Raw genomic sequence first — 25,350 nt, 5'->3', positions numbered from 1 at the left:
AACTTCTGTCTTAGGTATCAACATCATAAAGCACATATTGCCTAGTAGAAGGACTGGGAATATATAGAAGTTTGAAAAAGCATCATTATAGTCTAAGAGTGGCAGTTTGGACATAATGTGGATTAGAATGGACAGGTTCTGATCTGGATGTAAGTAATGTGCTCTGGCCATACACAATTACTTTCATGATGAAGACTTCACTTAGTGAAGATGACTATGAAGACAAAAGTTCTATAATCGGATCAACACAGCTAAGGATAAAGGAGAATCTCTTATGTTCAAGGAGTATGTTAATCAATGTGTGAGATTGAAAAACACCTTATCAAGAAGGATTTCAAAGTATCTTAAGCAGACCATGATCTGTTTCAAACATGGTAGGGTTATGCTCAACAAAATTCCAGGAGTGGCAGTTCTGCTTGTTGAGATCGTGGCAACCTCTCTGTGTATGATTTTAGTATCAAGGGGTCATCTATTGATAATTTATGAAGGAGATAAGTTCTTAGACAAGGGTCTGTTGAAAAGAAAGGGGGATGAAACTTGTGGAGAATACTAGTAGTACAAATTTCAGACACAATGTTATGACATTCTACTTATGGTGTAAGTATTTATTGTGAGGAACAAAATTTCTATAATGAGTGTGTTCAATAGGTTTGTTGAACAGAGGGTGCGGCTCTAGAAGATATGAAGATGTGTCTTATATTTTCCATTCATCATTTCAAGCTTATTCCGTCTGTGGGAGCTCAAACTATCTCGAATAGGGGGAGTAACTTCTTTTGTCAAGAGAAATTTCTTGGTTAAAAATACTTTTACATCATGAAGAAAATGTGATACCTTTGTCAGTTATTTGAATGGTTCAAGTCAACCATGTGCAACTAGTAATCACTATTCCTTCTCTACACTAATGAGGTAGCTGTGTGCTAACAGTCTCAAGGTGTACAAAAACAACAGAAGTCTATGTCTATGACTAGTGAGTAAGTAGGGAGTCTGTTAATTGGTCCAAATGATGCTCTGTCTTAATCTTTTACGGAATCTTGAGCTATGTGCCTGAAGGAAAGAAAAGTGACAATGTCTGACATAATGTCATGACATGTTTTAAGACATTGAATCTTCATAGTCAAACAAGAAAATCTGATTTGAAGTTTATCTACACATCAGCGGATGGTGTAAAGTTCATTCAATGAATATGCATGCATTGGTAATTCAAGATTTATCAGAAAAACAGTCAAAAACTGCTTTGGAAAAAGTAAAAGCTTTTGGAACTATTTCCTAACTAACCGTTTGACCATTGAACAAGACCAAAGAACTTCGTTAATTCTTACAATCTTCAGTTTGCTATATAATAGCATCTCCGTGAATTGCAGAAATCAAACTCTCTCAAAATGTTGTTTGTGTGTGTTCTTGTGAGTCGAGTCTGGGTTTGGTATTGTGATGGGTTGTTGTACCAAAACCATCTCAGAAAAAGAAAAACACGGGCTGGGGATGTTGATGGTCTCTACCATGGGTTTTTCTGCAATAACAACAAAGATGTTCCAATATATACAACCTTCAGTATAGGGATCATTTTTGTTGTGATTTGTGATCTGAGTTATGAACACAATTGTGATTTGTGTTCTGAGTTACTAGGACTGGTGGACAATTTTCACTCAAGTCCTCTCTCGAGGTCTGAGATAGGATTTGGTTTCTGGTACAAGACTAAGGAAGGGGTCTCTTATGCCACCATTGGTCCTCCAAGACGCAGGGCTTCTCCCATTTTCTTCCTCATGTACATTAGTGTTGCATGAAGATGATCCACTGCATATTATGACATTGGTTCCTTCTTTTTCATATTGTGTCTAAAAAGGGGGAGAAGAATACCATCTCTTCTGATTTTGCTACTATAAAAATTGTGTAGCAGACTGACGATGTTATGGTGTGGTTCAAGTTCTGAAGAACAGAAGGTAAACCCAATTCTGAGAATGTAAAATTCTGTTCTTCCTTGGTGTCTTGAAGTATTTATGTTTTTGCTGCATGTTTATGTTTTAGCCAAAATATGCCAAAGGGGGAGATTGTTAGTGATTTTATTGTCTGATTGGCATATATGTTTGGTTAAAACATAATAGTAGTAAAACATAATACAAATGTGAATCTTGCAAGTTTATAAAGAACAAAACAGGTACAAGCAAGTTGTTAGATGGAATGTTATGACATCAACTCATGACATCGCGCCTGCAGAACTGGAAGGAAGATTCAGTTTGGTTTACAACAGATACAGAATATTCTATGTGAATATTATGTAATCCAATGTGGCGCATATTTACAGGTCAAAAGAATAATTGAAGAATCAGATCAGAAGATTGAAGATTCAGGAAGAATCAGATCAGAAGATTGGAGATTCAGGAAGAATCAGATCATAAGATTGGATTCAACAGTTTCTAATTTAGGAAACTCAGGATTAAAAGACCTAATTTGTAGCAGAATATTTTCTGCATATTTGTAACAGCCAGAGTGCTGCGATTTGTAGGCCCAAGTTGAATTGGGATCAGGTTATAAATAGGAAACTTTGTAACCTAGTTTAGTAAGCTAACCAGCACTTAGAAAGATGTAACCATTAGGGTTAGCCGTGTAGGTGAACCTCCCGGTTTGTGGGAAGGTCACTGATTTGTCCTTCTCGAAACCTGTAGGTTAGAGAAGTGATTGTTCTCACTCGAAACTTGTAGGTAAGAGTTGAGTATTGTAAGCTTGATTGAAGCTGTGAAGCAGATCAAGTATGTGTTCATTGTTAATTGTGTAAATAGCTGTTGCAGGGTTGTAACAGTTAGGTATCACCAGGGAGTGAGCAGAGGTTTTCTTATCTTGGATGGAGTTCTGAGATAGAGATTGCATTGGGTAGTGACTAGGTAAACCATAGGTTGTTTATCTGTTAATAAGAGGTTGTTTATATAAAATAGTACTACTGATAGTGGAATCTTCTTCAGTGGAATCTTCTTCCTGGCTTGGTAGCCCCTAGTGTAGGTTAGTTAGAACCAAACTGGGTTAACAATTAACTGTGTTATTTATCTTCTGCATTGTTTGTTCAGTTATGAATGTTATGACTTTGTCTATAACATCAGGTTCAGAAGTGTTAGCTGATCCTGTAAAGAACCATGTAAAAATTTTAATCTGGTTATGTATGCTGAACATATGTGATCCTAGCTCTCATGGACTCTTTCCTAAGAATAATCAAATAATGAGGGATGCTTGTATTCTGCTGGTGCTACATTAATAACAGATCAGATGTCTTGACATCAGGATTGACATCCGAGTCTGTCATACCAGAATTTTCAGGGTTGATGAGTGCTGAAGGTGCTACCGAAGAACCTCCAAGAACAGATTGGGATGCTGTCTACTCAGAAATCTGTGAGAATGGGAAGAAATCAAAGGAGGTTAAGGATCTAAAAACCATATACAAGATATGGACTAAGATTCTTCTGGGTTGTTTCTACCACAAGAAGTCAACTAGTTCTCCAAACTTTGTCAACAGATACCAACAATACATCATGTATTTCCTTGGTACTCTGAAAAAGGTGGATGTTCCTTACATCATATTCAATCACATGTGGAATGCTGTGAAAGACTCTAGAGATGAAAACAGGCTGAAGTATCCAAACAAAAAGAGGAATGTTATTCCTTTTGGGAGGATTATCACCAACCTTCTGGTTCAAGCTAAGATTGTTGAACAGCTGGAGTCTGCTGGTATAATCAATAATCCTTACACCATTATTGGGAGTACTCTGAATGCTAACACTCTGAAGAAGATGGGCATTATCCAGACTATTGATTCTACTCCTCAAGCAAATCCAGAAGTTAGAACCAGAAGAGGTCCTGTTTTGGCTAATTTCAAAGTGTTCTTCAGAAATGAACGACCAGAAGTCATGGTTTATTATCTTGCTATGCACAGGAAAGCTGGTTCTGAATGTGATCCTATCTGGATAAGCAAGCAGAAGCTTCTGACTTCTAAGGATGGCGTTTCAGAAGTTGTGCCCTAGCAAGAAAGAAGAACAAAGCAAAGGCTAAACCTACCTACTATCAGTGAAGAGAAAAGAAGAGAAGTGAAAAGAAGGCTGATGAACAGAAGGATAATCAAAAGAAAGAAGGTGAAGTTGAAAAGAAAAAGCAGAAGAAGGATGATAAGAAGGACGAAGAAAAGAAGAAGAAAAAGAAGAAAGATAAGAAGAAAGACAAGAAAAAGAAAGAAGAAAAGAAAGTTGTTGAAAGAGAAGAAAAGAAGGAAGAAGAAAGGAAAAAAGAAATTTCAAAAGGAAAGCAGAAGGTGGTGCTTCAGAAGAAGAGGAAGGCAGTTGGAGATGAATCTGAGAGGCCTCACAAGAAGAGATCTTCATGTATTCATATTTCTGAACCTGGTTTTGTACCTATTTTATCTTTAAAATCTGTACCAACAGAAGTTCCCCCACTCTCTCAACCAGAATTTCAACCACAAAAGCCCCAGCTAAATCACCTCCAACCACCAAAGTTCTCACCCCTCCTCCTTCACCCAAGACTAAAGGCACTACGCCTAATCTTGTTTCTGACCACCCTGTTTCTGAACCAATCCTTGAAATCTTACCCCTCAACACCCTCTTTCCTCCTCACACCACTTTCTCCATTTCTCAACCTCCTCCTCACTCTAACTCCCCTATTGTAAACAATCATGAAGTCCGCAATACTGCTACTTCTGAATCTTTTGATTCTGATTCTTTTAACAACATCTTGCGTGATTGTAACTGCAAACCTAAACCTCGCCCTGACCTTGCTTTTGTCGTCTTGGATTCTAACAATGAAGCAGAATCATTGCTTTCTCTTGATAGGGAACCTGAACCCTACTTCATTCTGAACCCAGACTCTTCAACCACCAAATTCAAAACCAAACCCTCTGAACTTTTTGTTGGTGTTCGTTTTGAACTTTTAAAGCTTAAGGTACAGGCAGGATTAGATGCACTGAAGGTTGCACATAATGCCAAGATGGACTATGTTGCTTCTGGGAATCTCTGGAGAGCTTTCAGCAGAGAGATTCATTCTGACCTTCTGAAGCTTCAAGAAGCTTGTATGGTCGATGCTCCTAGACCTTCTGGATTTCTCAGGGACTTTGAACAAAGCTACTTCTTTCCCATCACCAGCTGGAAATCTCTTGAAGAGAAGGAGTCTGTTGATGAGCTTGAAGAAGTGAATCCTCTGGCTATGGTTGTGTGGAAGCCTCAATACAACGTTCTGATTGGAGACTTTCAGTCCTTATTCAACTGGCTTAGGGAGAATCCCTCTGTTAAAGCACCAAATATGGTATATCCAGAAGTTGAATACCCATCAGAACCTGTTGCTCCAACACCTCCAGAGAATCTGGCTGAGATACTTCTGGCTCTTGAAAATCCAGATGCTGAGATCCTAGCTCCTGTGTACCCTGAAGATGTTTTTGTATCAGAAGTTGATGTTGAGAATCATCCTGCTGAGAAAACTCCTGCTGAGGAAAATCAAGATGATGTTCTCATGGTTGAAGCAAATGCTGAGAATCCTCCTATTATGGACAATAGCTTTGATGCTTCTTCTGCTGGACCTTCTGCCTCTATTTTGATAAACACTATGAAGGCTCTTCAACAGAATCAAGCTGACTTGGCTACCCGTCTGGACAAGCACGAGGATACTCATGATGAGTTCAGATCATTCATGAAGAATCATAAGGAAGACACTACTGAGATTAAGAACCTTCTGGCCATCTTAGCTACTAGGCTTGGCCCATCGTAGTCTGTCTTTGGTCTTAGTTTGTTTTCTTTGTTTCTATGCATCTGCTTGACCTGCATCTGTTTCTATCTTTTGTATCTTCTGATTAATCAATGAAACTTATCTTCTTCACTCTGTGTGTCTTTTTCATCTGAATCTTTATGCTTTTTGATGTTATGACAAAAAGGGGGAGAAAAACATGATAATTGAATTGATTTATTATATCACTTGCTGGGATTAAGTCTCAACATTTCCTAACATTATTTGCAAGTTCTATGTCTTTAAGATTTTTTGCAAGATTGAAGAAATTCTAAAAAAGCTCAACATGAGAAGCAAATACATGGGGAAAAGCAATTCTAAAAAGAAGCATGCTATTAAAGATTTGAAGCAAGCTTAATGCTATGAAGCTTCAAGATCAGAAGCAAGAAGAATGCTCCGACACATTCATGCTCTTATATATTTTTTTTAAGAATGCTCTGATACTATCAAATATGCTCTGATACATTTCAGAATGTAAGAATGCTCTGATACATTCAAGGATGTTCTGATACAATCAAGCATGCTCAGATTCAATTGATTACCAAGAGAAATTCAAAGCTCTGAAGCTATCCTCTGGAAGCAAGAAGCAGAAGCTCTGAATATTTTGAAGTTCTATGCTAAGTGAAAGTCTCGACTGAAATGGAACAATAATCAGGGAAGTCTTTTATTTATAAATTCTTCCAGTATTTATTTTAGGGGGAGATTGTTAATCTCAGGGGGAGACATATTCACACACTCTAATTATATGCTTATGCTATATCTGTGTAATTGTCTTTTGTATTCCAGGTGTTCCATCATTTGGGCTTTTTAAACCAAAAGGTTTTTTCTTTTGATTAAAGTATGGATCAACAAGGCATTAGGTGTCTAAGGCTCAATTTGGAAATAAGGTTTCTTTAATATGCAAATATAATTTATCATTAGTTTGGAAACATGCTCTTGTGAAAATCAAGGAATGGGCAAGATATATTTCAAAAGGGTATATTGATCAAGATTTTTATGACCTTATTCAAGTGTTATTCATGTTTGTCCATAAGAAAGATATTTACATAAAAGTCAAAATCACAATGAAAAAAGGTCAGCATATTCATACTTAAGAAAATCCAAGAATTCATTACATACCCAAAGGTCCATTCATCCATAAAGTCTATCCATTACAATCCTTACAAAATTCTTTATAACAAAAAAATAAGAGACAAATCTCTAGACCTATCCTAATCTCAAATCTTCAACTCAAGTCCAATAGACTTTGCCTCTTCATCTTCAAACTCGGTACCAATTCAGCTTCATTCCCTCTACCTTTTTATGAACTTGCCAACAAAGAAAAAAACCTACAGAACCTACAGCAATACAAAAAAGGGTCAAACATTAATTCAAAAAAAGGATCAATACAAACATACAAACATCACAAGTTCAAACACCTCTCAAATCATACCATTCATTCAAAATCAGTTCCATACAAATTTTAACCATACAATCGGCCATATACATACACATTCACTTACATTGCACCTAACTTCAATCCAAAAAACATAGCATCGTGTACCCACCTTAAGCTTGTGTCTGGACCTGCATTCAAACCACATAAACCAAAAACATCACCATACAACCTCAGTTCATCCACATAACAGACCTTCATAAACCATAAAAAATGCTTACATATCCAATTCCCAGCATTCAGCTTACATTATATACATGTCCAGTTCAACATATGCATTTATGTACAACCGGTCAAGCAGAAAATACATCACTAAATCAGTCCCTGCAACAATAATGGAAAAGACATTCATGGCTTGACATTCATGTTCAAGTATAATTCAAGTTCCTTACTTTCAGCTCAGGATAGGGACTGACTTAAATAGATTTTCCATAACAAAAGCATGCGTACAAAAGACACGGTTCAGTGCATTCAGTTCTGATTAGAAACCTACACATTTCAACTGCACATACTTACCATACATATATTCAATCATACATCCTATTATATGCTCCCTACATCATAACCTACACTAACACTCATCAAAAGAAATTCAAATAATGTAGATCAGTGGGAATTCAAGCAACAAGTCAAAGTGAAGGAGGAAGAAAATGAATTCAGAGGCATACAACCCTGCACACAAACACTCAGCAGCCCACAAATCATATTCAAAAGAAGAAGAAAAGAGGTTAACTTTAACTGTTTTTTTAGTCTTAACAGAATTTAGAATTTCCCTTCATAACTCTGCATAACAGTTTTACAAAAACAGTTTAACTTCTAAACTAACTTCACTAACAGAATTCAAACTATACCTAACAGTTTTCTAACTAACTTTTGTAACTAACATTTTTCCTAACTAACTTCCAATTTCCGTGTAACAAACTCTTATAACCATAACTAACAAACTCCATAACTGTCTAACCAATTTTGTAACTAATTTTTTTCTAACATCTAACGGTTTTCAAACACCTAACTCTCCCCAACAGAATGGTAACCACCTAACTAACAGATAACAGAATCAGAGAAGCTAACTAACCTTCATTGTTATAAAATCAGAACCTCCACCTTCATTCAGCTTCTTCACCAGTTATGTCTCAACACACTCTAGACCATCATCATCTTCACACCATTCTCTCTTCTCTCCACCATTTTCTATCACCTGCTACCTTCCAATCTCTTCAACCATTCTCCTTCACTTTAACCATTCTCCTTCACTTCAACCATTCTCCCTGTAAAACACATATTGATTCAATCCCTGCACCATCTCAGAATTCACTCTCCTTTTAGCCTCATATTCCTCACTCTCTAATTTATCACAGAGGCAATAACTACAACAACAATCCAAAAAAAAGAAGAATCGAGAACAAGAATAAGCTTAGAGCGCACATTACCTGAGGTACTTGTCGTCGCCGTTTTTGTAGCGGTTTCAAATTGAAATCTATCTCAAGGACTCCGCGTTTATTCCGCGCCTTCTTCGCATCAAGCTGGTCGGAGCCTCCCCTCTGGTATTCTATTCTTTTCACGCGCGCCTTCAAATCCAGGTAAATCTTCAAACGTTCCTTTCCTCTTCATCTTCTTCCACTTTCTTGATATTACGATGTAGATTTTGCTTCACTGAGTAGAATCCCCAAGGTTCTAAGGTTCAATTGAGCACGAGGGCCATTCGATTTAGCTTTTAGGGTTTTGATATATTATGATCTGTTGAGAGTTAGAGGATAGACGGGGAATTGAGGAAAAATAAGGTCGGAAATGGATTCGGGAGGGCAATGCGATTAAGGTAGTGGAGAAAATTTGGAGATAGGGTGGGCTCCGCGGCCTCAGGCGCGGCGGAGCAGTTTTTGGTGAGGGTTTTTGTTTGAGAGAAGAAGAAGAACGTGAGGCTTAGTGAGGGGTTTGAGAGAAGAAGAAGAACGTGAGGCTGAGTGAGGGATAATTTCAAACGTCACACCACTTAACCCTATTCCCCTTTTTCATTTTCATTTTCTTTAACATTAATATTAATATTAATTAGATATAATTAGAATTAATTAGGACTAATTAGCATTAATTGGACTAATATGAATAATAATTGAATAATCAATATGGATCATTGAACTTGGGCCACAAAAAATGACTACTTCACCCCCTTTGGCCCATGTTGGCATTTTCCTCTTGCCAGAACCTGCAGCAAAAAAAATAACACAACGTTGGGCCTGCCAATTTTGACGTCACCCACTTGGCCCAGCGCGAGTCTCCCTAAAAACTGCACAAAAAAGCTCTTCTGGGCTCTTCCCTTTGGGCCTGTGCGCTCTATTGCTCTTCACATCACTAATTTCAATCTGCACCCCCTTGATTCACATAAAAAATTAGTAGAATTTAGTTCTTTACTTAGATTTTTTTTATGTTTCTTTTAGGTAACAAAAATGCTAATTTTCTTCCTTTTATTTTTAGACTTTAATATAATTTTTGACGTATAAAAATGTTCATAAAAAATACTAGTTTAGGCTAATTCTTTTTTGCTTAATTAGAATTCCTTTGTTCTCATATAAAAGAATCATAAAAATAAATAGTCATTTTAATTCAATTTTGCACTATATTTTTGACTTTTTATTTCATGTTTGTGTGTAATTTTGTATCATTGCTTACTTGTGATTTCTACTTGTAACTTCACTTGTACATTCCCTTTAACCTTAGGACCTAATCTTCACATAACCCTTAGGTTAGTCTTTTCCCTTAAAACCCTATAATTTTAGGTAGAATCATAAGTTGACAATTTAGGACTTAGAATCTTTTTTTAGTCCATATTAGATTAGGTCCCTTTTTCTTTTCCTTTTTCAATTTTAAAACATTAATAAAGGACGATGCGAATCATGCTATTACTTCTTTTATCCTGGGAAAGAAATGATTGGGGCGTAGGCCCCGGTGTATTCCTTTTCTACTTAGTGGGAGAAATGATTGGGGCGTAGGCCCCGGTGTATTTCTTAACCACTATTTAGAGAAATGATGGAGGTGTAGGCCTTGATGTATTTCTCTAAACACTTAAAATTTTAAGGCATGATTGAAGTCACAAATTAATTCCCCTTAAAAGATACCCAACCAAAAACATCTCAAAACACTTAATAAAGGCTCAGACCTAAACAAAGTAAGGAAGTGATGCGAAGCCTTGTAGTGGGTTTTGTCCATCATGGAATTACACCTAAAAAATACAAACCAATCTTCTCTCTTTTCTCTCTTTCCTTCAGGGCTTTCTTTCCCATTAATCGGACATGTTGCTTCCTTTCGATCGCAGACTGGTAACGCATAAGACTCCACTCATTGAGCTGCTATCCTGACGCTAGATTGCGAATGTAACTTCGTCCACTAAAAAACACAAAAACAAACAAAAACATATGAGCCAAACTACGGCGCTCTGATTCCTGAAAAGGATACGTAGGCATTTGGTCCCGGGGCCTAAGCGAGCACAACTATTTATAAACCTTATTTTCCCCGTGTTTCTTCTTCTTTCCTTTGCATGCATTCCCTTAGCATTAAGATTTAGATTTATACACCCTTAGAATAGAACAAACATAAGTGGATCCTGTGGAGTACCACAGACGTGAGGGGTGCTAATACCTTCCTCTTGCGTAACCGACTTCTTACCCGATCTTTGGTCGCGAGACCTTCTCTTACCCTTATTCTAGGTTTTCTGATATTCCTTTCCCTCGATGGGATAAATATATTAGTGGCGACTCTGTTCACATTTTCGCGAGCATGCGATAGTATTAAATGCAAATTGTCTTAACAAGAGAAGGTTTACCGATTACCAATTACAATAGTGTAGTAAAATTGAATCTAAACACTTCTCTTCCCTTTATTCAAGTATAACCAAGTGATTGTCGACGATCCTGATGAATCTCGACCCTGATCCTTCCTTCTTTATTCTCCAGTTGCTGCTAGCTTGTTGAGCGAATTGCGAATCCCTCAAACCCTTAAGCACTGTCGGATACTTGTGAGGCAAAGCGATCGGCAAAAACCCCCAAATCACACTTGATCTTAGAGGACAAAACCCTAAGGTTTTATTCAAGAAAAACCCACACTCTTAACTCGAACAAGAACTGAATCTACCGTCGAACGTTATCAACCCACACTCCTCACCATGATTCACAAAAATTGTTATGTGTAGTTGTCAATTGATGAGTGAGAGGTTGAAGATGATAAGAGCCTTGTGTCTATCTTTCACTTTTCTTGTTACCTTGACAAAACTAAAATCATTTCCTTTTATATAAATAGCAGCAACAACAAAACAAACGGCAAAAATTCTGAGTTTCAGGGCGACAGGTCGACCTAAGGAATGGGGGGACTCGACCTGTCCAAACCCGTGGTTCCACCAGCTTACCAAAAAAAACGTATGCATCGACCAGTGCTTGTTATGCGTCGACCTATTACTTGCATGAATCGACCTAAGGGTTAACCTGTTCAAACCCGAGGTTTCCTCAATTTTCCATGCGTCGACCCAAACAGGGCCATGCGTCGACGCATGCTGACCCAACATGAATTCCAGAATGAGTCGACCTGAGGGTCAACCTGATCAAACCCGAGGTTCACCCAAACATCCATGCGTCGACCTGTGGTTTTCGGAGGTCGACCTGAAGACCTCAAAATGTTAGAAAACTGAATCTTTCACTGTGTGAGTCGAATTACACCCTGTATAAGTCGACCTGTGAACCTGGAACTTTCAAATTTGCTTGCTTTGAGTCTATTTGAAGCTTCCTATTTTGCATGGTTGACTTGAAACACATCCAGTCTTTAATAGCAAGTTTTGACATCACTTAAAACACACCTTGCACTCACATACTCCCCCTTTTTGATGATGGCAAAACTTGTTTCTTTAGAAGTCAAGGCTTTCACTTTCGTACTTGATGCATACTCTTTTGCCAACGTTAGGATCCCGTATGGTGATTATGATAGAATCTCCCCTATCTTGGTGCACTCGCTTTTGCTATTTGCTTGAGCTTCTTGACTTGCTCTCTCTATCTCTCTTTCTCCCCCTTTGACAACATCAAAAAGAAGATGTGGCAATCGAGAAATTAGAGAGTCATAATTCATTTCAATTATGTCAGTACCAATATTGCATTTAATATGAATTGTCTAAATATCAATCACATAAACAGAAGTTAGAGAATGAGATAACGGGAAATAACATAAATAATACATCCAAGTACGTGAGCATAAAACACACTCACACTTACAACAAAGCAAACACATAGTATGCCATAATAGAGTACGGATGCATAAAACACAACACAACATAACAAAATAAGGTTCACACATTATGAAAAAATAACAAGAAATACAATATTAAACTTGATCATTGTCATTCCCATCTTGAGTTGAGGGATTTGGAGGCGGATTGAACTAGTTCATGTAGCTTGTGGTGAAGGAGTTAAAATTGTTTGTGAAATTGGTGAAGTTTGTAGCCTGAGACTCCATTAGCCCATACAGGTTGTTGTAGCGTTGATCTTGGAGAGTCGAGTAGGCATAAAATTGAGCACTTTGTTTCATAATCTGGTTAGACATTGTGGTCAGACGCTCATTCATGAGGGAATTGTTTTCAACTTGTTAAAGGCGCATAGCCTCTAGCAAGTTAACAATGTGAGAGTTGTTGTTGTCTTGGTCTTCCTCATTGTTATCTTCCATCTCATCATCCTCATCACCAACCACATTTTCAATTTCATTCTCTTTATCACTATCAGCCCTGTTTTGTCCAGCATTGTTACTTCGCACAAGGACTCTAAACCGGTTTGTGTTCTTATCCCACACATACCCCATCATGGCACAAGGACTCTAAACCGGTTTGTGTTCTTATCCCAACATACCCCATCATGGTTAAGGTTTTCTGGGTAAATTCCTGATCAGTAGGAATTTTGAGCATGGGAAGGTTTGGAACAACTATGTTGGCCTTGTTGAGCACCAATTGTATGAAGGAAGCATAGCTCAAAACGTTGCCTCGACCTGATAGTTTTAAGTCGAACATGCGACTTACAAAGTAATGAGGCCAATTTATCATAATCCGACTCTTAATGACCCAAACCAAATGCACCTCAGATTGGTCCACACGAGAGTAACCACCTTGTTTTGGACGAAGGATACGAGACACAATCCATTGGAGAATGCAATCAATAGGTTTCAAGACACCTGTAGTGAAGGCTTTTAGGAACAAGTCAATGTTTAGAATGTTATCATGATAGGGACGTTTCAACATTGAGTTCATAACCACCTTATAGTTGTAGTCACCAACCGGACTTTGGTCGGTGATTTTGACCGCCACAAGACTTGGTGGAAAAAGACTGACATCCTTCCAAATATCAGAATTCACATTGTAGACATTGTTACCCATCTTATACCTAAACAAAGAGCTCTCAAATGACCCTTGCATACCAGTATAGAACAATCGCACAAGATCCTCATTATAGTCATTATCAATTTCTAAGAATACACCCAAATGTTGAAAATTTAGCAAATCCATAAATTCCTCTACATGGAGTCTATTCATTGTCAATTGATAAGCAACAAATTGTTTAACTACCTTTATCTTGGAAAAATTTAATGAGAAAGATTCAGTTAAGTCATCTGAAAGAAGAGAAAGAGGATTTACCGGGTTACTTCTTTGAGATGAACCACTTCCTCTTAAAAGCCTTTTCTTTGAGGGTCTTGGAGATGCCATTGTTGAATGCTTGAGTGGATGAAGGTTTGGGGAAGAAGAGGTTAGGGTTTGTGGCTGTTTTAGGAGAGGAGAGACAATGATACAATTGCTGTGTCGTTTTTGTTTTTAAAAAATTGCAAACAGACGCGCGATGCGTCGACCAGCACATACCATGCGTCGACGCATGGATGCCACGTTTTGAAATTTTTTTAATGTGTTTAGTCGACCCATAGAAAGGGTAGGTCGACCTAAGCCTGTTTGTTTTTCATTTTTGCATAAGTTTGAACCATAAATGCATGATGCAACATATATTAAGGCAATAGCATGAATCACACATAGCACAAGACATAATCAAACATATTCATCATGGAGTCACATAGTGAATTGGAGTTTTACCATATAGAGACATAAAGCATGATATTTTTTAAGTTGAAACGATAATACCTTTGAAGTATGGATGAGAACCTTTGCACTCTCATAGTTTAATTTCACTTACATTGCCAACTTGGTGAGAGCATGAAAAAAAATTAAATAACACCAATGCAACAATCATTGTTGCATTCTATCCGATATGTCAAGAACACCGAGTTCCCTACGAATATGTATGAAAGGCTCGGTTGCTAAAGGTTTCGTAAAGATGTCGGCAAGTTGATTTTTACTTTCAACATGCTCGAATACAACATCGCCTTTCTCTATATGATCTCTAAGGAAATGGTGTCTAATCTCAATATGTTTAGTGCGTGAGTGTAAAATTGGATTCTTTGTTAGATTGATAGCACTAGTGTTGTCACAAAAAATTGGAATATGATCGAGTTTCACATTAAAGTCGAGTAATTGTTGTTTGAGCCACAATATTTTGGCACAACAATTTTCGGCAGCCACATATTTCGCTTCGGCAGTTGACAAGGCAACGAATACTTGTTTCTTGCTATGCCAACTCACTAAAGAATTTGAAAAGAAGTGACATGTGACACTAGTGCTCTTCCTATCCAACTTGCAATCGGAAAAGTCGAAGTCGGAGTAACTTATCAAGGAACAATCACTACCCTTGGAGAACCATAAATCATACTTAATGGTACCACAAAGATACCTAAGTATGCGCTTAATGGCTTTCAAATGTGACTCCTTAGGACATGGTTGGTATCTTGCACACATACAAACACTAAACATAATATCGGGACGAGAAGCCGTAAGGTAAAGAAGGGATCTGATCATACCTCTATACCTTTTTACATCAAACGACTTACCATGTTCATCCCGATCAAGATTGACGGCAGTAGGCATTGGGGTGTCAATGATCTTTGATTTTGTCATGTCAAATCGCTTTATTAGTTCTTGACAATACTTGGTTTGGCTCACAAAGGTACCTTCCTTTAGTTGTTTTATTTGAAGACCAAGGAAGTAGTTTAGTTCACCTATCATGCTCATCTCAAATTCTCCCTACATAAGCTTAGAAAACTCCTTGACTAGGTTCATGTTAGTAGATCCAAAGATAATGTCATCTACATAAACTTGAACTAAAATAGAGTGTTTTCCATGCCTCTTAATAAAGAGAGTTGTGTCTAACTTACCTCTCGAAAAACCTTGATTGATCAAAAAACTCATAAGCCGCTCGTACCAAGCTCTAGGAGCTTGTTTAAGGCCATACAAAGCGCGCTTTAGTTTCTACACATGATCAATATAATCAATGTTTTCAAAACTGGGAGGTTGAGATACATATACTTCTTCATTAATGTGACCATTTAGGAAAGCACTCTTTACATCCATTTGAAATAGTTCAAAATCTTGTGAGCATGCATAAGCTATCAATAGGCGTATAACCTCGAGTCAGGAGACCGGAGCATAGGTCTCCTCATAGTCTATCCCTTCCTCTTGACTATACCCTTGAGCAACAAGACGATCCTTATTACGAGTAATTATTCCATTTTCGTCTAGCTTGTTCCTAAACACCTATTTAGTGCCAATTACTCGATGGTCTCGCGGAGGAGGGACAAGGTCTCAAACCCCATTTCTCTTAAATTGGTTTAGCTCTTCTTGCATTGCTAAATACCAATGTTCATCGACTAAAGCATCTTTGGAGTTTTTAGGCTCAATCTGAGAGACGAAAGAATAATGAAAACTGTAAGTGCAAGCATATACTCATCAATAGTTTTTTATTCATGGCAAACATCTTCATTGAACAAATATCAAGCAACAAGTGAAGGATATAAGGAAAAGCAAGCTTTTGGCACTTTTGGACATCTTAGGTCGACTCACCACAAGCCTAGGTTGACCTAAACTACTACAGCTACCTTGTGGAGAAATTTAGACCATTTAGGTCGACCCACCATAAGCACAGGTCGACGTAAACTGAAGGAAGCAAAAAGGTTTCACTTCTGCTTCATTTACATCGACTCAACCAACTGCCTAGGTCGACCTAAAACTAATGAAAATCAAAGAAACAAAAGTCAGTTGATTCTAGGTCGACCCAGAGCCCCATCAGGTCGATGTAACTGAAGCCAATTAGCAAACTGTTGAATCTGTTCCGTTTAGGTCGACCCAAGCATCGAGTAGGTCGACCTATCGCGCCAAAATTTACAAAATTCTGTGTCTGCCTTCAGCCACTCTGCTAGCACCTATATATATTATTTTCTGCTAATTATTGAAGTTAACACCAACAACTGAAAGATACACAAAGTCTTCTCATCTTCTATCTTCTTCTCAACTCCAACACAATTACACATAACAATTCTTGTGGTGAGGGTTTGTGATCAAGATTGATAACGTCCATGGAAAGGAATTGAAGGTTCCCAGTGGGTGAAGATTTGTGGGGTTATTGGTGAATAAAATCTGCGGATTTTATCCTCCAAGATTGGTGAATTTTGGGGGTTTTTTTCAAGAGGCTTAATCAACGATTCAGCTGAGTGTAGAAGTTGAAGAATAAGGGTTCGATCAATTCACAACACCGCAAAAAGGGAATCATCGACAAGCTCTCGGAAGATACTTGATCTGGCTCAAGATCAAGGGGAAGAAGATACAAAGAATCAACATATTCGGTTTATCGTTATTGCTTTGTTATCTTCTTGTATAAACTCTTTTCAATCATAATGAAGGACATCCCAATTCCCGTTTGGAATTGGGGGCAGATGTAGTCGTAGCGAGGACGATCGACGAACTGCCTGAACAAATATCATGTTCTTTATCGCTTTTATCTTTTCGATTACGTTGTGCTTATTTCTGTTTATAATTGTAAATTGATTAATGAATCAAAGTGTTAAACTTGTGTGATAAAATTCTGCAAACACATCACAAGTCACCACACATTGATTCAAAACTCAATTTGGTTGTTATAAACCACGTGTTTGATATATTGCTTTCTTTCATCAATCAAAGTCATTGGAAACAAGCTTATCCAAGTTAAACACTTAAATGATTTACCGTAGCATAACTTGTTGATTCTCTGATAGTATTTCCATCTTCACATCATAATCAGTTTGTGGTTTAAAAACATATTTGATCCTTCCCGTAGCGGTTCGGAGTAGATGCAAGTCGATTCCTAAACGCTTTCGCCAGATTTTTTAAGAAAACCGAAATAAATTCTGAAGTATCTATTCACCCCCCTTCTAGATACATAAGCCAAGCGTCTAACAAGTGGCATCAAGAGCTCTAGTTAATTCCTTGCTTCAGAAACACTTATCTGACAAATGGCTTCCGGACCTAAAGGGGCTCACAATAGAGCTCCAGTTTTCAATGGTGAAAACTATGGCTATTGGAAGGATTGTATGTGTGTTCATATCAACTCCATTGATAGGAACATTTGGACAGCCATTGTTAATGGTCCTTTTGAAATTACTATGACCAATGCGGCTGGTGCTGTCATTCCTAAACCAGAAACTAGTTGGAATGCTGAAGATGAAAATAAGTATGGATACGATTGGAAAGCGAGAAATATTCTGATCTCAACTCTAGGAGTTGATGAATCTTATCGTGTTTCCCATTGTAAATCTGCTAAGGCTACGTGGGACACATTACAAGTTGCACATGAGGGCACATATGATGTCAAACTAGCTAGAATCAACACGTTAACTCAAGAGTTTGAACTCTTTCATATGGAAAGTGGTGAATCCATTGAAAATATGCAAAAGAGATTCGTACATCTTATAAATTGTTTAAATTCTCTTGATAGACCTGTTTCCAATGCAAATGCTACTAACAAAGTTTTAAGATGTTTAAACATGGAATGGCAACCCAAGGTTACAACTATAAAAGAAGCAAATGATCTAAATACCTTAGACATCACCACTCTCTTTGGTAAACTTGAAGAACATGAGCAACACCTTAAATGCCTTGTTATGCATGAGAAAAGGTAAAGAAGGATAAGAACATGGAGAAAGAGGTAGAGAAGAAGTCAATAGCTCTAAAGGCTTCAAGCTCCAAGGCCTCAAAGCAATAGCAAGAGGATAGTGATACAAGTGATGAGGAAGACTCAGATGATGAGGAAATGGGACTGTTTGTGCGAAGATACAACAAGTACATAAGAAAAAATGGAGCAAAACACTTCGACAAAAGTTTGATTAACTATAGGAAGCAATTCAACAAGTCCAACAAGATGATAACAGTAAAGGAAAATCCAAAGGTCCTTGTTTCAATTGCGGCAAACCGGACTGTCCATATCTCAAGAAGGAGAAAGACAAGAATCAAATCAAAACTCACAACAAACCTAGAAGAGCTTATATAGCATGGGAAAGTGATTCCTCAAGTGAAGACTCATCAAGCGATGAAGAAGAATCTGCAAACTTATATCTTATGGCTCATCAACACAAGAAAAAGAAATGTGTAAGTCATCTTAAACCTGAACTTATAGATAAGGTATCTCATGCTCAATTAAAATTAGCTTTTGAAGAACTACATAGAGATGTAATTGAGGCTTTCAAACTTTTGGCCTTAAATAAGAAAAAAATTCATATCTTGAATCAAAAGTTGAGAAGACCGAAAAGGACATGGAAGCCTTAAAACAATCTATGTTCGATATTCAAAAGAATAAAGTTGAGGAAGATCCTCCATCATGGTTTGGTTGTGAGACATGTCCTATTTGGCAAAAAGAGGTAAGAGATCTTAAGGCCAAATTAGATAAGGCTCTACAACCAAAAGTGACTTTTGCTGTTGATCCTAATAAGTTCAAAAGATCGTATACTCCTTTATATAGCAAATACACTTTTGTACCAAAAGTATCAACTAGCAAACCAACATATTCTCATCATATTACTTGTTATTATTGTTGCAAAAAGGGACACACCATTGAAAAATGCAAATTTAGGAGGATTCTAGTTCCTAAAGGAGTATTTCAATGGTTGCCTAAGTGCAACAATTTATGTACTCACTACCAAGGACCCAATGAAAATTGGGGACCTTCCACTCTAAATTAATTTTGCAGGAAAAGTGTCTTGACATTGCCGAAAGGTTGTGGTTCCTTGATAGCAGATGTTCAAGACACATGACGGGAGACATATCACTCTTTGTTGAGTTTCATGCAAAGAAAAAGGGGTATGTCACCTATGAAGACAACAATCGGGGAGCTATACTTGGTAAAGGAAGTGTAGGTAACCCATCCAACCATATCTGATGTATTACTAGTAGAAGGTCATAAACACAATCTCTTAAGTATTAGTCAATTGTGCGACAAAGATTTCAAAGTAACTTTCACAAATTCTGGTTGCACAATCGAACATATTAAGAAAAGAGACATTGTGTTTAATGGCACAAGAGTAAACAACATTTATATGCTAAACTTGGACGAAGTTTCTAAGTCAAATGCCAAGTGTCTTATTGCCTTAGGCGAAGACTCATGTCTTTGGCATAGACGCCTTACTCAGATAAACTTTGACTTATTAAATAAGGTTGTCACAAAGGATTTAGTAATCGGCTTACCAAAAATAAAGTTTTCAAAAGATCATCTATGTGATGCATGTCAAAAGGGAAAACAAACAAAAGTTTCTTTTAAATCAAAATAGGTGGTTTCAACATCACGACCCCTTGAACTTCTTCACATGGATCTCTTTGGCCCTTCAAGGACTAAAAGCATAGGTGGAAACATCTATGGTTTTGTCATTGTCGATGATTACTCTAGATTTTGTTGGACAATCTTCCTACCTAGTAAGGATCAAACATTTCAAGCATTTACTCAATTTGCAAGGTTATGTCAAAACAAAATGAACACCAAAATAGTTGCAATCTGTAGTGATCACGGTGGAGAATTTGAAAATTATCATTTTAAAAAATACTATGATAAACATGGAATTGATCATAACTTTTCAGCTCCTAGAACACCACAACAAAATGGTGTGGTTGAACGTAAAAATCGTGTTCTAGAAGAGTTGGCAAGAACAATGCTCAATGAAGGAAATCTACCTAAATATTTCTGGGCCGATGCTATTAGCACCGCATGTTATGTTTTGAATAGGATACTAATTCGTCCTATACAAACAAAACGCCATATAAACTATTAATGGGTAGAAAACCTAATGTGTCACATCTCCACGTATTCGGTTGCAAATGTTTTGTGTTAAACAATGGTAAAGATAACCTTGTTAAATTTGATGCTAAAGCGGACGAAGGCATATTCTTGGTTACTCTCAATCTAGTAAAGCATATAGGATTTACAACAAAAGACTACTTATTGTTGAAAAGTCAGTTCATGTGTCCTTTGATGAATCTTACTCAAAATGTGTCGAGAAAGGTATCTCTTTTGATAGTGCAGGCCCATCTACTGAAGATATTGTCAAGGAAAAGGAAGAAGAAAGTGAGATTATCAAAGCTGAAGATGCTAAGGAAGAGAAAGATGAATCTCATGACAGCGTTGAAAAAGAAAATATCTTAAGCAACAAAGAACTTCCAAAGGCCTGGACAAACTTAAAAGATCATCCAATTGACAACATCTTAGGTGACATCTCAAAGGGCGTTACAACACGCTCCAAGATAAGTAACTTTTGTCATCATTTTGCTTTTGTTTCACAAGTTGAGCCGAAAAACGCTAAAGACGCATTACTTGATGAGCATTGGCTAATGGCCATGCAAGAAGAATTAAACCTGTTTAAAAGGAATGATGTATGGTACCTTGTCCCTCATCCGGGAGAACATCAAGTAATCGGCACTAGGTGGGTTTTTCGTAACAAACTTGATGAAAATGGAGTTATTACTAGAAACAAAGCTAGGTTGCTGGCTCAAGGCTACAATCAAGAGAAAGGTATTGATTATGAGGAGACATATGCTCCCGTAGCACGTCTTGAGGCAATTCGTCTCTTACTTGCTTATGCTTGTTCAAAAGATTTTAAACTTTTCCAAATGGATGTTAAAAGTGCTTTTCTAAATGGTTATATTAATGAAGAGGTCTATGTAGCTCAACCACCCGGCTTTGAAAATTATAAGTATCCAACACATGTTTACAAGTTGAAACGTGCTTTATACGGTCTCAAACAAGCGCCTAGGGCTTGGTATGAATGTTTAAGCAAATTTCTACTTAGTCAAGGATACTCTAGGGGTAAAGTTGAAACTACTCTCTTCATTAAAAGAAAAGAAAAAGATATACTTTTGGTTCAAGTTTATGTAGATGATATAATATTTGGGTCAACTAATGCAAAACTTGTCAAAGAATTTTCTAAGCTTATGTAGAGTGAATTTGAGATGAGCCTCATGGGGGAATTGAACTTCTTCCTTGGTCTACAAATCAAGCAGCTAAGTCATGGAACTTTCGTTTGCCAAACCAAATATTGCATAGAATTACTAAAGAGATTTGGGATGAGTGAGGCAAAGGAGATTGACACACCTATGGCCACAAATGGTAACCTAGACAAGGATGAAAACGGTAAAGAGGTTGATGTAAAATTATACCAAGGCATGATAGGCTCTCTATTGTATCTCACGGCCTCAAGACCGGAAATTATGTTTAGTGTGTGTATCTGTGCAAGATACCATTCCTGCCCAAAGGAATCACATCTAAAGGCGGTAAAAAGAATTCTAAGGTACCTTCGGGGAATTACCACATATGGTCTATGGTTTCCTAAAGGAAATGAGTGCTACTTGGTGGGATTCTCCGACTCTGACTTTGCTGGATGCAAATCTGACAGAAAAAGCACTAGCGGCACATGTCATCTATTCTCAAATTCATTGATAAGTTGGCACAACAAGAAACAAGTATCGGTCGCGTTATCTACAGCTGAAGCAGAATATGTAGCTGCCGGAAGTTGTTGTGCACAGATATTATGGCTCAAACAGCAGCTTATTGATTTTGGCATCAAACTTGACCACAAACCAATCATGTGTGACAACACAAGCGCACCAACTTAAGCAAAAATCCTGTTCTACATTCACGAACCAAGCATATAGAAATAAGGCACCACTTCTTAAGAGATCATGTAGAAAAAGGGGAAGTTGTGTTTGAACATGTTGAGAGCAAGAAACAATTAGAGGACATCTTCACTAAACCTCTTGCAACTGAGCCTTTCTTCAACATTCGCAGAGAATTAGGGATATTGGATATCTCTAATTTGAGCTAAATATGGTTATGGCTATCTATTTATATTCTCGTTTATCTATTTTTTATTTTAATGCTAACATTCTTCTCTAGTATGAAGGTAGTACGCAACCTGTCAAGGATCGTGCTACATTGAACAAAGGAACATCCTATCACTTATATCATGATGACAAGATATCAGAATATCGAGAAAGCGGTAACATGTTTGTTGGTCACTTCCAAAAATATTATTGATTCTGTAATATGTAATCAATTAACATGATTATAATGACATCCTATGTGCTTCTCATTATTTCTCAATTACATATAGATTGTTCATCATGAGCATAATTTATCAAGTTTAAGAATCACAACAAGCAACATTGCATTTGGTAGATTAAGCATGTGTCGTGCGCTCGGTTTTTTGCCATACCTCTCGTGGAGAGATACGCGAACTGACTCTTTTTGTTTCTGCTTTTGCATTTTTGAAAATCAGAGAGTCGCCACCGACCTTTTATTTTATCCAATTAAGGAAAGGTTTATAAAAGAAACAGAAAAAAGACCTTTAAGAAATTCTGGGTAAGGGGGTAGGTTATACAAAGGGAAGGTGTTAGCACCCTTTGTATCCATGGTTATCCATGGGCTCTTTAATTTGCTTAGCTCACTTGTTTTCAATTACTTTTTGATTGCCTTGAAATGCTCGTATGTGGTTCCAAATACCTTTGTAAATTAACTTTGTAATGATCCTTGTGCGGATGTATACAAAGTGTTTTCATCTTTCAAAAGATGTTTTTGAAAAAAGAACGTTTACTTCGTAATGATCCTTGTTTGGATATATACAAAGTATTGTCTTTTTGAAAGTTTTATTTTGAAAAACAATGATATATGAGAGATTTGTTTGTTTTGATTTGAGCAAGCAAATTAGGAGGTCTACCCTGAGTTATAAGGTCTTTATCCTATTTCCTTTAAAAATCTATCCTTTCACCGGATATAAACAAAAGTTCGATTTTGCGTTTGAAATAATAGAATTTGATTTTGATTTTGAAAAGAATGAGAAAGGGATTACCCTAAGAGGTGCAAGTGTGATTGTGTTTGGATTCAGATATTTTATCTTTGAAGTTAGTGATCTAACGATTCAATTTTATCTTTGGCATACACGCAGTTTATGTGCTGGAATTTAAAATGCGGAAATGTAAAATGCGGAAAGTAAATCTACGCTATTACATCGATTGTGCAGGAAATGTAAACTACACTATTTACATGAATTTGACAACCTATACATTTATCTAGGAATTTAAATTGCAAGAAAATAAAAGAAATGTTTTTGGATTTTTTATGATTGATTTTAATTATAATTAATGCATGATTAATTAAATTAAAATGAGGAAAAAAGATGAAAATAAATTTCAAACCTAAAAATTAAGTTCAAAATATGTTCAAAATGCTTGTTAATTAATTTTAAAACAAAACTAATTTTTTTTGGGATTTTTGAAATTGATTTGAAATTTATTAAGTTAATTAATACATAATTATATAAATAATTACACAAATAATTAAAACTTAAAGAGAAAATTTTTCTAAATATGTACAAAATTAGCCTATGATATATAAACAATATTTAATATAAAGAACAAATTTTTTATGATTTTTGATTGGTTGAAAATAATTAAAAGATAAATATATGCATATTATCTAATTAATTATACAAAATATTTAAATTATGAAGAAAAATAAAATATTTTTATATCAGAAAATAAAATATTATTTTAGAAACTTAAAAATATTTTTTGTGTATTTTTTGGATTTTTAAAACTATTTTTAATTAATTTTGTAAGGAAATTAAAATAAAAATAGAAAAATAGAAAGTAAAATAATCAGGTGTGTGATGCTGATGAGTCCATGGTATGGACCACTTGTCTGGTGCGTTGGATGAAAAGTTGAGATGATCCAAGGGCTCAGATCGTGAGGGAACATGATATGATGGTGGGGAACATGCGCTGAATTCAAGGAGAATTCAAACTTTCTGACTGGGACCCACAAGTGCACGCGTGGATGGAAGACTAGTTGACCTCCCAATGATGAGGAGCCACGCGAGCGGAGGGAAGAGTCAGCTTTGACTGACGAACCACGCTTGGACGCGTGGTCGTCTTCAACCTCCGTCACCTTCATTTTTTAACATAGTTAGCGGCGGTTTTAAACCCCCTCTATTTATACGATAAAAAACACCATTTTTGGTAGCTTCACAAACCTGCAAGAACAAACGTTAGGAAGAGTAACAAATGACCCAGATCCCCTAATTAGGATGCTCTGAGTCCAAATATGGTATTAGTTTCACTGTTTGAGTGCTGTAGCCATGGGTTCGATGGAGTTGAAGTTTGAACATGCATGAGCACTTGTTAATGGCATGGGATGATTCTCACGTGGGAGCTAACATGTTAGGGCCCAGATCTACCCTATGGGACCTCATGAACTCATTAGAATGATTAGACTACATTGATATTGATTAAATGTATGAAAACGAAAATTAATTATGTATGAAAGTGAAGAGTACTATACACGTGTTATAACTCTTATAGGACCATATTATGAGTTCATTCTTACTCTATGCCACCTTAGGAGAAGATTGAAAGTGATAGTTTGTATTGATAATGATTGGAATATGGAAATTGAAAATTACAAAGTTATGGAATTTTGAGAGAATTTTGGTGAGTTTTCTTGCTATGCCTTGGCTATAATTTCGTGTGTGTCTTGTTGTTGAAGTATTCAGCTTCATTTATAGGCCAAGAGGTGCTTAGAAACTAAGCCAAGAAGCATTGATTGCCTTTGTTGAATTCTTGATTTTTAAATATTAAAAATCTTTGAATTGTTGACCAAGTCTTGCTCCTCTTCACTTCTCTTGCCTTGTACTTCAATCTTCTGCAGAAAATTAAAGATTCTTTGATGACTCATGCTTAGAAACTA

At 36.8% G+C, this 25,350-nt stretch overlaps 1 long non-coding RNA gene across 1 annotated transcript; it reads right to left on the bottom strand.

The window, feature by feature from the left end:
* Window positions 1–6,830: 6,830 nt before the first annotated feature.
* LOC131599208 (uncharacterized) lies at window positions 6,831–9,175 on the bottom strand. The gene is made up of 5 exons (XR_009282630.1): window positions 8,632–9,175; window positions 8,277–8,469; window positions 7,423–7,525; window positions 7,269–7,332; window positions 6,831–7,103 (listed from the first exon to the last, which is right to left on the bottom strand). It is a non-coding gene; the product is annotated as an uncharacterized LOC131599208 (long non-coding RNA).
* Between the last annotated feature and the right edge of the window lie 16,175 nt (window positions 9,176–25,350).

The sequence above is a fragment of the Vicia villosa genome, linkage group LG4, assembly GCF_029867415.1.
Source record: "Vicia villosa cultivar HV-30 ecotype Madison, WI linkage group LG4, Vvil1.0, whole genome shotgun sequence".
Classification (NCBI taxonomy): Eukaryota; Viridiplantae; Streptophyta; class Magnoliopsida; order Fabales; family Fabaceae; genus Vicia; species Vicia villosa.
The sequence above is the reverse complement of the archived record's forward strand: the minus strand, read 5'-3'. Positions and strand labels throughout refer to the sequence as shown.